Below are 16,553 nucleotides of genomic sequence, written 5' to 3' on the forward strand. Positions count from 1 at the left end.
AAAGTCATCTTGAGCTCACTAAGATGCCTCAGCATCTACCTAACACTCTTGCTCACGGTGGTCAGATAGATTTGTACACACGTACAAATCATTCATGAGGAATAGTGAGATGACTCAGGGAACAAAGGTGTTTGCTGCCAAGCCCAACAACCTGAGTTCAGTCTCTGGGGCCCAATGGTGGATGGAGAGAACCGCCTCCCGCAAGTGGTCCACACGCATGTTGTGCCATGTGCATGCCTGCAAACACACACGCTAACTGCAATAAAAACTTAAAATCATGTATAAAATGACAACATTTTAGGTATTTTTATGATCTCAGAGTCTGTAGGTGACTTACATGTCAACTAGCAGGTGATGAGTTGGGTAAATCAGGATCCTTAAAGTGGATTGTGCCTTGAAGTAAACCATTCTTTTTGGACTTGGTGGAAATGTTCATTTCTGCTTCATCTCTTATTAAATATAGCTGACTCAGACCCTGCTTTAACTAATCTGGGGAAAAAAAACTGAAGTAAGGTACACTGAAAGGATCTTCAAGTATATTCATGAGGAACAAAACGAACATGTCTGAAGGATGAAAATTCCACACAGAGGGTTGAAGAGATGGCCTAGTGGTTAAGAGCATTGACCGCTCTTCCAGAAGACCCGGGTTCAATTCTAAGCACCGAAGTGGCAACTCACATATGTAACTCCAGCTCCAGGGGATCTGATGCCAATGCACATAAAAGCATTAAATTAATTAAACACACACAAACACACACACACACACAGAGAGGATTTTTCAAGTGTGATAGTTAATGTGTATTGTCAACTTGGTGGGATATCGTCACCTGGGAGACAAGCTCCTAGCCAGGCCTGAGAGATGATCTTAACCAGATTAAGTAAGGTAGGAGGAGCTACCCTAAAAGTGGGTGGCATCATTCTCTGGGCTGGGGTCCTACATCAAAAGGAAAAATCCAGCTGAACACAAGCATTCGCCACTCTCTGCTTCTTGATGGTAGATGCAATGTGACTGGCTGCCTCCTCATGCTCCGGTCACCAGGCCTTCCTGCCATGATGAACTGTAACTCACACGGAGAGACAAAACAAGCCCTCTTTCCCTTAAATTGCTTTTATTGGGGTATTTTAGCACAGCGACAGAAAAAGTAACACATACATGAAGGAATGAGTTCAGCCATTCACATACCATCAACAGATGGTTGCAAACTCAAGACTGGTGCCATCTGACTCACACCTTGGCAAAAAATATCCCTTGCCTTCTTAGTATCTGGCTTGATAAGGACTGCTGGATTATAGAAGAAGCAAAACAAAATGCTGGCCAGTTAAGTAAAGCAATAGTCAGAATGAAATTTAGAGGGTGGTAGTTGGTCATCCTAATGCTTAGAACTATCTTATGAATTTGTATTAGATACCTACATCAGGTGGAAAATGTATTTTGGAATCGACAGAAAATGTGTAGCTACCTATTCTCTCCCCAAGCGCAGCTTACTTGCACCAGCTCCTAATGCTACCTATAGGCAAGATACTCGCCAAGGTCATTTTCTGTTCTGCATGGTTACTCACTGTACTATACTTCCTACTCTCTCGCATAGGGGTACAGTCACGTGACCGGCAGACAATGAACAGAAATGGTGTAAGTCACTTTTAGGACTGACCTTAAAACCTGCCGTGTAATTTTTCCTTTCCCCCTCATTTGTCAGTTGTCTGAACAGAATGGCTCCAGTGAGATCCAGGTTTAAATTCTGAGCTACGTGGTGAACAGCTTCCCCATGACCTGGCGGAGGGGTGAATTTCTGTTATATAAACTCACAGATCTATGAGGAGGTGTTTGTTATAGCAACTGGCATCTCCTGACTCATTTATATGCACATCTGTATAACTCTGGTCTGATTTTTGATCTCTCAGTAAATAATACTTGACTCACTCTGGGATAAGTGTCTAATCCTGATCATTTGGTTACAGTTAGCCTGGGCTGTTATAGAAGGTCATTTCATATAGATGTGGCCACCCACAACCTACTCTGGGGCATTGGGAGCTACTTTCAAAGAAGCGGCGGGGGGCGGGGGGGTTATGAGCCAGGAACCAAACAAGAGTGTCTCCTACATGAAGGACATTACACAGGAAAAGACTAAGACGGATTGGGCCTCTTAAGCTGCCTCCTAAGGTAGGAGAAAAGGCTCTATTCCATCAATCTTCCCATTTCTCAGGAGCCCTCATGCCAAAAGACCAGCTATAAATCCTAGATAATTAACTCCCAGAGACAATTAGCCCTCCCTTGAGAAACGCAGATGGGATAAAAGCCGAAAGCCATTCTTATTATGCTCCAGCAGGCGCTGTTTGAGGAAGCTAAGATGATCTCTAGCCTGTGATCTTTTTGCTGAGGACAAATCATGAACGGAAAGGAAGAAGTTTCTGTTTAATAAGTAACAACAGTGCCAGAACACGGGGTTAGATGAGCAATTGTTGTGTTAATTTAAAAATTCTGGCTTAGCATTGGGAGAGTTCTGTTATCTAAGTTGGGTTGGAGACAGGCCTTCATGTTTCATGGAAGCTGAAGGGCTTAGAATACTCAGTTCCCTCCTGTTCAAGCTACAACTGTATCCCATCAGCCTGTTGGGTAGTGCCGCCTAAGGACTGGAATCTTTAATAAGAGATAAGAATGAGGAAACAGTTTAGTGTGTGTGTGTGTGTGTGTGTGTGTGTGTTTGGGTTCTGCTCTCCTATAGTGGTTGAAGTCTGGCAGTATGGGGTCCCCTGAGAGATATCCTAACCAGTGGCTCTTGGTGTTTGTTTTTTTTTCTGAGCCTAGTTCTCACATCTACCCATTGATTCCATGAGCCAATCTCCTAATAGTAAGTTTTTAATGTTTGCAAAGGGAAACCTTGACTGACACAATGATTTTCTCATCCTTCTGTTCATCTCTTCATTGACAGTCTGATGACAGACTATTTGAATTCTTGAAATCAGTATCCACATATATTACAAGATCTATATCTGATACAGATGTGATTGCTACATCGGGTAAAGTTTGAGGCGTGATCCTTTAAAAAATATATATATATAGTCCTGCAGAAATCTGAGTCCTGAAGGGTTCTGAATCATGGTGGGCACATCCTAATGCCTCTGCCAGGTGAAAAGGTGTCATAGCAACCTGCATTTCCTGACTAATATATTCAGTGTGTGCTACTCTCACAGTGTTGTTATGGAGTATCTGTCTTCCTAGGAGTAGCAAGTTGACTTATTCATTTCTTAACTTGGAGACCTTCACAGTTAAACTTTGTATATATACTTGCATATTTTGTCCATGAAAAATTACATATGTAATTTTATAATAATATTTTGTTTTATTAAATATAATATTATAATATATTAAAATTTGTATATATACTTGCATTTTTTTTTTGAGACAGGGTTTCTCTGTGGTTTTGGAGCCTGTCCTGGAACTAGCTCTTGTAGACCAGGCTGGTCTTGAACTCACAGAGATCCGCCTGTCTCTGCCTCCCGAGTGCTGGGATTAAAGGCGTGCGACACCACCGCCCGGCTATACTTGCATATTTTGTCCATGAAAATTACAAATGTAATTTTTATAATATTTTATTATATTATAATATTATATATAATATTATAAAATATTGTTTTATAATAATATTTTTATTTTTTGAAATTATTATTATCTCATTTTCTCCTTGCCTTTAAGGCTCCAACCCCTTCCATATATCTTCCCCCGTTCTCTCTCGAATTCATGTCCTCTTTTTAATTGTTTATATATATATATGCATTTGTGTATGTATATATCATAAATACAAACTTTTTAGTACATATAACATTATCTGTATGCATATTATTTCAGGGCTGATAACTTGGTATTGGATAACCAACTTGGGGACCCTTCCATGGAGAAGATAATTTCTCTTACTCTTAGCCTTCCTCGTTGTCCATAGTTCTTTGTCTAGAGTGGAGGCCTCTTGATCTTTCCCCCTTCCATGTTAGCATGCCCATGTATGTCATTATTTGGGTCTTGTTTAGGCAGCCATGTTGATGAGACTTCATGAGTGTAGCCTCTCTGACCTTTCTGGGAAAAGACAACCTCACAGCAAACTTCCTGATCCTCTGACTCTTATAATATTTCCATCTCCTCTTCTGCAGTGATCCCTGACCTTAGGTGCAGGAACTGTGCTGTAGATGATCAGTTGGGACTGGGTACCACACAATGTCCTTTTCTCTGCATTCGTTGTGGTTTTCTGTAATGGTCTCTATCTGTTGCAAAGAGATGCTTCTTTGATGGGATGAGAAGAACACTTATCTGTGGGATAATATTTAGAATGTAGTTGGAATTACGCTGGTTTAATAAAGTGGTTGTAGGTTCTCCTCTAAGATTCATGACTTCATTAGCCCCAGTAATGAAGTAGTTTACACTACCAGGCAGGATTTCCCTCTTGTTGAGCAGGTCTTAAGTCCAATTAGAGAGCTGTTGGTTTCCACCAAGGTATGAGTGCCATTATTGCACCCCGTGGATTATCGTGCCAAGCTGGCTATTGTTGCGATCCGTGGGCATCCTAGTCAGGTAGGACTAGTGACTGCTTCCTCCCTTGGAAGTTTGCATGACACTTTCTGGTACCATGAGAACTGGTCAGCATAGAGACTCTCAGATGAGACCCAGCAAGGTCCTTTTGCGCCTATGTCTGAAGTGCATAGTATCTTCAGAAAGAGGGACTTCCCTGCCACCTTTTGGAGGCAACCAAGAGTGACAGCAAAATTCTAAAATGTTTTGAGACTCTCTTTGGACAACCTTGACTAACAGCACCAAAGAGGACTTCTCATATCTGGTGGAGGGGTTTTGTTAGCTGGTCTATGGCTTTGGGCAGGGGGGCGACTATGTCAGCTGCCAGCCCTATGGGAAGATTTCATTTAAACAAAACCAAATGTATAGGTATACCCAGGCATGTCTTGTATTTAATTTTATGTGGATACATAATAATATGTGTGACTTTTTTGAGCATCCTTATTGTCATTTTACTCACCTACCTCTTTCTTCTCCCTAATTACTGCCTCAGTTTCTCCCATTTCCCCCATCAAGTTGCTTGTTCCCTGCTATTCCCTTCTATACTGCTCCCCACTCCTGCCACAGTTACCCTTACTTTCCTGGTTTCTGCAGTGACTCCAGAGTAAGCATTCCCATCTGAGGAGACTTGGAACTCGGAATCAAAGGTGAGAAAGAATAAGTGATGTTTGTCTTTCTGGGTCCGAGTTACATCAACCAATAAGATCTTTTATAGTTCCATGCATTTACCTGAAAAGTTCATGATTTCAATTTTCTTGAATATTGCGTTGGGTATCTGTCTCACATTTTTATTATCCGTTCTTCAGCTGAAGAACGCTTGAGCTGTTACCATTTCCTAGCTATGATGAATAGAACGGCAATGAACACAGCTGAGCAAGCCGCTATGTGGTATGAGGTCAGGTCCTTTGGGCATATGCTAGCTTGTGGTCACTTTGGGATGCGTTTTCCCTTGTACATATTCGTATGTCTATGATTGGGGTAGGTGTGCATACGTGTTTATGGGTGTGCTTGCATGTGTGTGCAATGCCTATGGAAGTCAGAGGTTAAGGTCAGGCTTTCTAAATGTTTCTCTAACTTATATGTTTAGACCAGGTCTCTCACTGAACCTGGAGCTACAGACACTTGCCACTGTCCCAACTTTTATAAAATATGTTTACAGGGTCCATCCTCGGATTCTTATGCTCACAGCAAGTCCTTTATCCACCGATCATTTCCCTAGCTCTTCCTTGCATATAGTTTTTTAGTTGGAGCAATCATTTTTTTTGATAGGTAAGAAAACTAAAATCTAATTAAGATGAGACAAACTGTAGTGTGATGTGGGGATTCCCCTCTGTATGCTATGAATATGTTTTGTTGACATACTAAAGAAACTGTTTTGACCTATGGCAAGGCAGAATATAGCAAGACAGGAAATCCAAGCAGAGATAAAGCAAGAATGAAGGCAGAGTCAGAGAGATGCCTTGTAGCTGCCAAAGGAAAAAGAAGTCAGAACCTTACCAATAGGCCACAGTCTTGTGGTGATACATAGATGAATAGAAATGGGTTAATTTAAGATATAAGAGCTAACTAGAAAGACGCCTAAACTATTGGCCAAATAGTGTTGTAATGAATAAAGTTTCTGTGTAATTATTTGTGTCTGGGTGGCCAGGAAATGAATGAGCAGTCTCCATCTACATGAGTGAATAACACTAAATATACATTGGAAGCAAAACAGGAAAAACAGATTAGACAAAACAAAAAAGAACACCAGAATAGAAACAGGGAACTTTAAGGTGAAAGAAATAGAATGAACACCAACCAAGTAGGAAAACCTAAGAGAAATTCTAGAACAACGTCTCCATTCTAGTTCGTATAATAGATACTGCCTTAAGAAAATAAGAAAACAAAACTGGCCAGGCAGTGGTGGTGCACTCTGTTAATCCCAGCACTCGGGAGGTAGAAGCAGGCAGATCTCTGTGACTTTGAGGCCAGCCTGGTCTACAGAGTGAGTTCTAGGACAGGAAGGGCTGTTACAGAGAGAAATCCTGTCTCCAAAAACCAAGCAAGCAAGCAAGCAAGCAAACAAGCGAACAAAAAAACCCTCACCACAACAAAACTAACACAAACCTGCAGGTTTTAGAGGGACATATGCCTTGCCTCGGGCAGGCTGGGGACACCATTGTGGATCTTTAAGTCCAGTTCACCGAGAAGACCTTCGGGTGCAGGTCAGAGCGGAAATAATCCTGACATCTTTGCCTGGCTTAGTCACTTGTTCACAACTTCAGCAAATCCTGTGGAGACCCAACCCCTCTAAAGCTATACTTAGGAAGGGTTTCTGTTTTGTTTTGCTATAAAGCGAGTTAAGTAAAGAACTAAAAATAAAGACTGGAGTCTTGCTGGGAGTTGGTTAATTCGTCATTTAACTATTTTGGCTTTCATTTGTCCACTAATTACACAGAGAAGCCATTACGTTACAGATGCCAAAAAAGTGACTCCTCTCAAAGAAACTATAAACAATGAGGTGACTTCAGCCATCTGCTTCGGACTTCAGGAAGAGATTGGACATGGAATTCCTGAGTGTCACCTCCTCTTGTCCTCAGTCTCCTCATCCATCATGTGAGAATCTTTTATTAAACAGTAGCAACTTTCTCAAAAAAAAAAAAAAAAGAAAGATGGAAAGAAAGAAAGAAAATAAAAGAAAAAGAAGAAGCACCTCAGAAAAGAGAAAAAAGTCAGCAAGAGTGACTGGTATTTTTAAACTACAGAGGGGGAAAGTAGTCGGTAGGAAAGATAAGACCTTGAGCTCTAAAGTCAAGGCTGCTTCGCTTAAATGTACTTCTTAGAAGATTAGATTTGCTGGGGGGGGGGTTCTTGCCAAAATCATCAAGGAAAACTGATTCTGAACATGTCTTAAAACAGAGCTTTCGGTAAACAGGAATTACCTATAAAGAAAATCAGGAAGGCGACGTGTTTCTTTTTATGAAGTTACATCCTGCCATAGAAAAGCTGGATCGGAAATAAAGACCGAGGCTTTCCCAACTGCATACCAACCCGGCCATTATTTCATCAAGGAAAATCTGAGCAAAAAGCTCAGCTCAGCAACGAGTGAAAACAAGAAGCCCAACAGAGGTTTGAAATGTCCCACGAAGCCAGACAAGCAATGGCTACTTCTAACCATCTGGAAAAAGGGTGCAAACACTCTCTGCTGTGTGGTTAGGGGTTTCTTTGTTGCAGGCCCCTTGCATTTCAGCAAGACTTTCCCCGGACTTGTTCTGTAAAAGAAAGATATATGGGTACTCAAGAAAGTGAGACTAATACAATAGGATGTTGCTGTTGTTGTTATTTGCTGTGCGTTTGCGGGGTCGTCTAGCTTTCCCAGGTTCTGCAATGGTACTTCTCTACTTTGCTCCTCACTTCTCTTATTTGCCATCGCCATTCTTGATACCTTCCCTTTTTATCCTCCCACTCTCCCACTCTCAAAGACGAGGCTATTTCTCTGGAGAAATAGGTTCCCATGGCTGTTAGGCTGCAATGGCAGGTGCCAATTTCTACTAGCAAAGTAGAAAGCAGCTCATAGCCTCTGCTCTCTCCTTTCACCCCACCAACTCCCAACTCCACACGATCTTCAGATACACACCTCCTCCTCCAACCTCGCATCCTCTCGCACACCCTGCACAGCCCTCATGCCAGGATGCCCGCCACCACAGTAACGCTCAACCCACTCGGCGGCCCCACCCAGAGCCGTCCCGCCTCCCACGCGCGCACCAATGGCTACGGCCCTCAGCTCCCAACGGGCCCTTTGATAGGACAGAGGGACCTGACAGTCTCGGAGCATGTCCCGCCCCCTCTCGCACTCCTCGGGATCCGGAGCGACCCGAGCATCAGCGAGAGTAGCTGCGAGAAGCCGCGGCGGCGGCGGCGCGTCGGTGCAGTTGCGCCATCTGTCAGGAGCGCAGCCGGCGGGGAGGGGGCTCCGCGGAGAGGAGGAGGGGTCGCCGTGCGCCGGGCCTCCGAGACCCGCCCGCCCTCCCGCCGGCCAGGAGCACAGCGAGGCCGCCTAGAGCCGGATCGCTCCGAGGACTCCCCGGGCGCACACAAAGCCACCGCCCGCGCCAGCCAGGGAGGGACCGCGCTGCCGGGCCGAGGACACCGGCGCCGCCCCCTCGGCGCTTCGCGAGGCCCACGAGCTCCCGGGCTCAGCCGCGGAGCCGCCGGTGCAGCCTGGGCCTCGCCTGAGGAGGGCAGAGAGAAGACCATGTGAATGTGCTCTGGAGCCGAGCGCCACGCCACACAGGTAAGCGGCCGGGGATGCGCGGAGCCGCGGGATGCTGCGGAGACGCCCGGCCCAGCGCCCCCGCATGGGCTGCCTCCGCTGCGGTCCCGCCGCGCAGCCTCCGGGGCGCCGAGCCCGGGCTCCCCGCGACGCAGGACACGGATGCGGGGTGCCGCCCCGAGGCTGCGCGGGCACCAGGGTCCATTTCCTCGGCCACCGGCTGGCGCCGGGTGAAAAATAGGAATTGGCTTGGGGGCGAGGTTGGCCCAGCTCCGCCCCCGCCCTCCTTTCGCGGCCCCCGGCGGGGACCCGGGCTGTGTGTGTTGTTTTAATGTCAGGGATGATGTAATCACTTAATAATTGATGCCCCGTGCTGCTTTCCTCCCCACCCAACCCCTGCCCCACTCCTCCACCTCTCGGCCTCCTCCCTCGGCGGCCCTCGCCTTCCCCAGCGCATCCTCCTGCCTATTTCTGGAACCTCCCTTGCACTTCCCCCACCCTCCCCTTCACCCTTCCTGTGCCACAACCCACCCACCCTTCCCCTTTCCCCTGTGCCTGGCCTTCCCTCCTCTTCCCCTGTCCCCCACCCCTTCTGCTCTGTCAAGCTCGGTTTTCCTCCCTTCTCCAGTCGCTGGATTTCCTCTCTACTTCCCTAGGTCGGTGGATGGTTTTGTTTGGTCGCCTCCAGGCTCTCTTATCTCTGAGGCCACAGGCAGAAGGGACTGGCTAGAAAGAGGCCACCAAGCTTGGGTCCAGGAGGCGTTTGCTGGGACTCATTGGGAGGAGGGCTAATAAAATCACCCATTTTGCCCCTCCTTCCTCCAATAAATCAGACTCGCTCACTGTGTGTGTGTGTGTGTGTGTGTGTGTGTGTGTGTGTGTGACACAAAGAGCCCTTTCAGTTCATAGAGAAGTACCCAGGGCACCATGCTTCTTGTTTCTCATCCCGGAGCCTTCCATTTCTTTTTGATGAAGCTGTTGATCTCTTAGTCCTTTCTGCCACATTTACCGAAAAAATGAAAGCTCCCAGATCCCGGGCGGCAGGTGCAGGCATATTGCTGTATTCACCCTCGGGTTGCAACTGCAGTTTTTTCTATTTAAGGGGGAGGGGGATTATCTCAGCTGTCTTAGGAGTTGATATACTTTCAAGGAAACCTTCTCTCCTCCCCCCTTTTCCCCCTCTTCCTTTTTTGGGGATAGGTACTGATACCTGAGACAGGATAAATTGATGGAGGATCAGAAAAAAATTGTTTCTGAGTCAGAATCAAACTGTTTAACAGGACTGAGGCAGCCCTTAAAGGGCAAGGCCGCTTTGCTGAAGTCTTTTGAAATGTGCTCTGGTCTGCTCAGCAAGTAACCGGGGCTGTGGATAGAATAACACTGGGCTGCATTTGTAAGACCACTGGAGACAGCACTTGTTGGCTTCAAGGTTGACTTTGAATGCCCACGTCTTTCCATTCACCACCAAAGCAACTACAATACTTTTCCATCCTTTGTGCTCTGTGTCCCCGTCTCCGCCTCAGGAGTACCAAGTGTTCTTTAGATGAAGAAACTCAGATCTCAGAGGAAGTGGTTTCAACTCTAAAGCTTAGGAGGTAGTTAACAGGGGATGTGGATGTTTGAATTCAGAACCTGCCATGTTCTTCTGAAGGCGGAAATGTTAATGTAAATCTCAGGCTTGGTATGTCCAGACTGCTGACCCGGGTTGTGGCTCCTCGGCTGTTGAAAGTGACAAAACTGTCCCAAGTCTGTTCTTTAGCCGTTTTAGCTGAAAAGTTTGTGTTGCTGTTCTCTGATGTTCCTTGTGTAACTTCTTACATTAAAGAAAAAAAAAGACAGAAGGGTTCATACTAAATGTTCTCTGAAAACAAAGGCTGATTTGTTGGGATATCAGACCCAGGAAGGAAAGTTGGTACGCAGTAAACGCACACTGTGCTGCCCAAGTTAGAGGAACTCACTAATGATAAGGTTGAACAGGAATGAGTGCGCCCTACTTTCCCGGGGTCTGGAGCCTCCAACCCCATCAGTTTGAAGTTGATACCCTCCAGGCCCAGCAAAAATGTCATCTCTCTTCCGAATCCTTCTCTCTCACAACTCCTCTGCTCCAAACAGACCACCAGGTCTCCAAATTTGTCTTCCAACGTTGTCATCAGATATTGTTTGTCTTCTGTGTCGGTCATGAACTGGCCAGGAGCGCCTTGAGAAGAGAACCTAATCTGGCTTGTCTTGTTTTGCTCTCAAGTTATACTTTAGCTGGTGTTACTTGGTGACTTCATTTAGTGAGCAGCGAATGTGAATTAGGTCAGTGATAGGTACCTAACATGTGTTTTAAGTAGGTACATGCTAGCAGCTTTAATAGGCCTGAAAACATAGAGCGTTACAAAATAAAAGATATTCTTGCTCATGTGAAAGTCCCCAGTAGGTGTTTGTGTTCAGTAGATGGCTTTTTCCTATGCAGTGAGAGACTCTGGGTCCCTCTCTTCCCCTGTGCCATGGTTTTCCCTCGTCACCTGTTTCAGCTGATAGATTGGTGCGGAGGGTGCATCTCCCTTTAACATGCTTTGGTCTGGATATAGGCAGTCTCTTGCCATTCCATTATTTGATGCTGCTCTGTGGACTTTGATGTGGTCTTTTGCCTCAGAAGCACCTATCTTGGCCTAGTTTCTATTTGGCAGTTCCGTAGACTCCAAAGAGTCCAGGGAGGATCCTTACAAATCATGGTTCCGTTTAACTTATTTTCCTTAAGTAATTAAGAAAAGTAAGAAATTGGCACATGGGGACTGGGCAGCATGGACGAGGGAGCGAGCATTGTCTGTCTGTTTGCTTAGGTTACTAAAGACTGAACTCATATTCCTGTTTATTCATTGATCCAGCTTTCTTTCATGATGGTTCCTCTTTTAGTTAGGAACTGAACTTCCCCTTTTCTCCGTCAACATGTAGGACAGGTGAGACTTCATCACCAGCTGTCCTGGGTCTTTGCATCCAGCACATTGTGTGGAAGCTAAGTGTGCTTTGGGAGCTGGAGTGGAGGACTGCTAGTTTCCAGAAGGTTCCCAGTCTCCACAGGCCTCAGCATTGTGGTAGGAGTTGTCTATATCAGTTATCACAGTTGATAATATATTTTTATTTTTGCAATGGCCATTTTCTTGTATTTATCTTTTCTGCAAACACTGGCTCATTATGTTGTTTTGTGCAAGATAGGGCATTGGCAATGAATACTTGCCGAGTCCTAGTTCCTCAGAAGCCCACAGCCTACTAGAGGAGAGGACAGTAATAAACAATGTTAACATTTATCAGGCATTTACTGTGTGTCATGTTCCACTTAAGCTCAACTCTGAGCAATAATGATATGAGCCCATGCCTCTGATAATCACCATTTTATAGATGGAAAATTACACATTTCAGTAATTCTTGAGTAACTAATCTAAAATCAAATTCCAAGAGAAGTCAGGATCAGGCTCAATTAGTGTGACTACAGTATTCTTTCCCTATGCCACGCTAGGTGAAGGAGGAGACATATGAGAATGAGGATTGCTTAGCTGAGGTTTTTTGGTTTTTTTTTTTTTTGCAATTCACTGTACCAGAAAAAAAAGTGCCCCAAAGTGACTACACAAACTGTTTAGGATGATGCAGCTAGTTCATGACTAGGTGGGGGCAGTGGAGAGATGGACAGAGGGATAAGACAGAGCTGAAGGAAAAATTGAAAAGGGTTTCTTCACATACCCATGTCAAGTGCCGTGAGAGTCCCAAGTAGAGATGTGGCATGGGCCACATTGTATTTTAACATAACTTGGTTGTAGTGTGGAGCATGACCTGAGAGAGACAAGAGCCATCCCAGCAGAATTGTTTGTGGAATCTGAGAACAGCAAATGCAAGTCTGAAAGGATATGAGTTTGTTGAGACAGACTGAGAAAGATTGAGACAGAGCAGAGACATCCCTGAAACGAGGTGGAGACCGGTAAGGCAGCAGGGTGGTAGCTTCATTGTGGCCAGTTAGAACTTCTGTGCAGGCGACTGAATGGGAGGGTCTGAAACTAGGGAAGAGGACTAAGATTCAAAAGTCAGTCTGCTAGTAGCAAATTGCAAAATACTTGAAGCCATGTAATATACCCCTTGAGGAAGAATATGCCAGTAGAAAGAATAGATGTGGCCAAGGCGAGCCCTGCCATAGAAATAGGGTGCAGGCCCTCAGTAGAGGCTATCCCAGATATGGGGCAGGCCAGGGCTCAGGTGGGTAGTAGTAGCTGGAGCCAGAGAGCTGACCAGAGACAGGATGAAAGTGCCAGTGGATTTAGCACGGGAAGTTTGGGAACATGACCAGGAGAGTGGTAGCAGCCTTGGCATCTGCCTCACCTCACCACAGACAAGTGCGCAGTCAGGAACGCCAGCACAGAGAATCACTTGTAGAGTTTCTCAGGGTTGCAGGTCATGGAGCAACATAGAGTTCAACATGCTAATTTCACCTGAGGCAAAATGAAATCCAGAGAGAATTGGTAACCCATCCCAAGAGCCAAAGTCCCCAGTTCAGGGGAGGGGTGGGGTAGAGAGCGTGGAGCTGAGGTGGGGTCCAGGTTTGGTCATCCCAGATATGTGACCTGATCTTTAATTCCATTTCTTTGTCTCTCTTTTTTAAAAAAATATGTGGGATGGGGGTGGCTGGTGGATGCACATGAGTACAGGTGTCAGAGCCCCTGAGCTGGAAATACAGACAGCTGCGAGTTGCCTTGTATGAGTTGAAGGAGCTGAGCTAGGGTCCTCTCCAAGATCGTTATACATTCTTAACCTCTGAGCCTTCTCTGCTCCCATTTCTTCTAAATTAGTGCTTCTCAACCTTCCTCATGCTGCAAGTCTTTAGTACAGTTCCTCATGTTGTGATGACCCCGCAACCATAAATTTCATTGCTACTTTATAACTGTAATTTTGTTACTCCTCTGAATCATAATGTAAATATCTGTGTTTTCTGATGACTTTTTTTCTTGGTGTGTTGTTTGTTTGTTTTTTGAAAGAGTGTTCCTCTGTGTTTCCTGGCTGTCCAGGAACTCACTTTGGAGAGAGACCAGGCTCACCTCATGCACAGAGGTCCTCCTGCCTCTGCCTCCTGAATGCTGAGACTAAAGGTGACCCTGTGAAAGGGTCGTTTGAACCCCACTATGGGTCGCTACCCACAGGTTGAGAAACACTGCTTGAAATGGAGACTGAGTGAACTGACCAATGTAAAGCTCTTAAATCACACCCCACATATCAGTAAGCTGTGTGCTTACTTATAATCTATACTATGTGTATATGCACATACGCACATGCAAGTGCACACACAAGCATTTAGAAAGCAGAGGTCATACTATGTATGCCCATGATCTTGAGCCACACCATGTTTGTGTGTGCGTGTTCATTGAAAATATATTGTGTGTACATTAGGAAAATTTAAGTGTTTAGAAAGAGATAATGGAAGACCAAGAAACCTTAGGAAAGGTATTTGCTTATGTGGTGTGGTTTGGTTGAAGCAGCATTTTTAGTCTTTTTTTTTTTTTTTTTTTTTTTTTAGAAATGTAGCGGCTTCTTTATCCCTGAGAACAGAAACATAAAGGCATTCAGGAGTCAGCCCTGTAAAGGGTTTCTTTGTTTCCATCAGACAGGCAGAACTGTAACCTATTTACGCTTCAGTCCCTTTAGTTGGACTTAAGAATGTATCCTGATTCTGCAAAGGAAAAAGAAACTACAAAGTAGGAAAAACCATGCATTTGATTTCTGAAAAGGGGAAAAAAAAGACTTGAGTTATTTAGAGAAATATGATCATCTTCGAGAGTTTTGTAGTCAAGCAAATCTAATTTTTAGCTCTTAAAACAACCTAAGTAGCCTCAATAACATTATCTCAATGGGCTTGGGTGACATGCGGTATAGACAGCTTAGGGATAAGTGACACTCTGGACTTGATTAGGACACAGTAATCCTAGAAGGATGTAAATTGAACTGGATTTATGGCCTAATAAAAACGTGGGAAGAAAAGATAATGCTTACTGACTCATGAAACTTTAACAGTGTTTGCTGGACTTGGAGTTGTGACATTTGGATGAGAACGCTTCTGTTGGTCTCCAGCTGCTTCCACAGGGCCTGCTCTGCACCTCCCTTGGGATGGGAGGCCACCTTGTTCTCCTGGGGTGCATTTAGGAAGTACAGATCCCATTCTGCATTAGTATGCCCACCCTCTCAAGCAACACCGTGCTGTCTTGGGAAAGCAGATGTTGGGCACCTATTGCCTGTAAACCTTTGTGAAAGAAAAATTATAGTATCAGAAAGGCTTAGCTCATCGCTTATTCCTGTTCCAAAACTTTTTTCCTGAGAATTAACATGTTTTGGTCCTGTATCAAAAAATGTTGGTGATAAATAATATGCACAGCTTACCACAGCTTCTCATTCTTGTCCGAATGTGCTGGCCAGATAACACCAGCCTTTTATGATGTGCTTGCCATTCTACATACAGTCTTTTTTTTTTTTTTAAATCACAACAACTCCGTGTGACAGGGACAATGTTATTGTCTGCATTAGTCACACAGGGAGACCGAGGCTCAAAGCTGTGAGGTCACCTGTGCGTGTGTGTCACACAGCTAATAGCTAGTGAGGCCGGGCCTGGGTGCTTCCTCTTCTGAAGGCTGTTTAGACTTCGCCTCTTTGCCTTTGCTCTGCAAAAGGAGCAGCCAGGCACCTCTACCCCAGTGTGAAAACTTCACCCCCGATGTAGCCACTGAGCACTCTCCTCTGAGAAGCCCCCTTCACCCCTCCCTCACCTCAGAGCTGGCTTGCCACCCTCATTGTAGCCTGACTTATATGTAGCAGAGGGAGTCAGATGGGTGGGAGACAGGAAGTACTGGACTTTTACAGCGACACGTAAGCCCTTGGCAAGTCACGGCTATATGGGGTGCTTAGCCAGGGTAGCATACAGCGCTATTCTATTCCATGACATGATTAGCCCCACTTGTCAAGAAAACCAAAGCAGAGTGGTTATGTGATTTTTGTCAAGGCTAAAAAGTGGCAGCGCTGGGGATCTGAACCCAGGTGGTCTGGCTCTGGTGTCTGTGTTTTCTTTTGCTCTTGTCCCCTCTCAAAAGAGATGGTGATCCCTACGGGAGAGTCTGTACCCAGCAGCTGCCAGGCCATACACAGCTACTGTATTGAACATGAGTCCTTTCATCCTTCCATCCATCCAGAACAGCAGACAGGTAACTAAACCAAACAAGAACACTGTGTCAGCGATTGCAGAGTACCGGGGGCCCTGCTGGAAGGCCTGCTCCCAGGCCACTTTCTGATTTCAACAGGACAGCCAGGCTAGAGCCCTTTGAAATCTCTGTAGCCCGGAGGAGACACGGGAATAGAGGAGGAGGAGGAGCTTCTAGAAGGCACGGAGTACAGGAGTGCAGTGTGGCAGCAGCTGTAGGAATTGTTGGAAATGACCCCTACCCCAGCCAGAGTTGGGGAGCCTTGGCCTCTGCCACAAGAAGACCTCTTGGCCTTCTGGAGGTTTCTAAGTCTCTGCTCCCTTTGAATGCGCTTGTGGGATTTTAGCTAGTGAATTCTGACTCTGTATTTTGTTTTGAGCTTCCATCTTTGAGGCACCCCAAAATAGCAGGTTTTTAGAAGTTGTGTAAGTTCCATCTGCTTTATATTGAAAAGTAGGGCTCTAACGGAGCATTTAAAACAAGCCAGTTCTCCTTTCTCACAACGTCCAGGAAACTTTCCCCAGTCCTCCTT

At 45.3% G+C, this 16,553-nt stretch overlaps 1 protein-coding gene across 1 annotated transcript in view; it reads left to right on the forward strand.

Annotated features, from left to right (window-relative positions):
• The first annotated feature begins 8,398 nt into the window (after positions 1 to 8,398).
• Positions 8,399 to 16,553, forward strand: part of Fyn (FYN proto-oncogene, Src family tyrosine kinase) — a 197,593-nt gene continuing 189,438 nt past the window's right edge. Inside the window, exon 1 of the mRNA XM_057794755.1 lies at positions 8,399 to 8,831. The gene's annotated coding sequence lies outside the window, so the exon portion shown is untranslated. The remainder of the gene's footprint in view (positions 8,832 to 16,553) is intronic.

Source organism: Chionomys nivalis, chromosome 2 (genome assembly GCF_950005125.1).
Source record: "Chionomys nivalis chromosome 2, mChiNiv1.1, whole genome shotgun sequence".
In the NCBI taxonomy this organism is placed as follows: Eukaryota; Metazoa; Chordata; class Mammalia; order Rodentia; family Cricetidae; genus Chionomys; species Chionomys nivalis.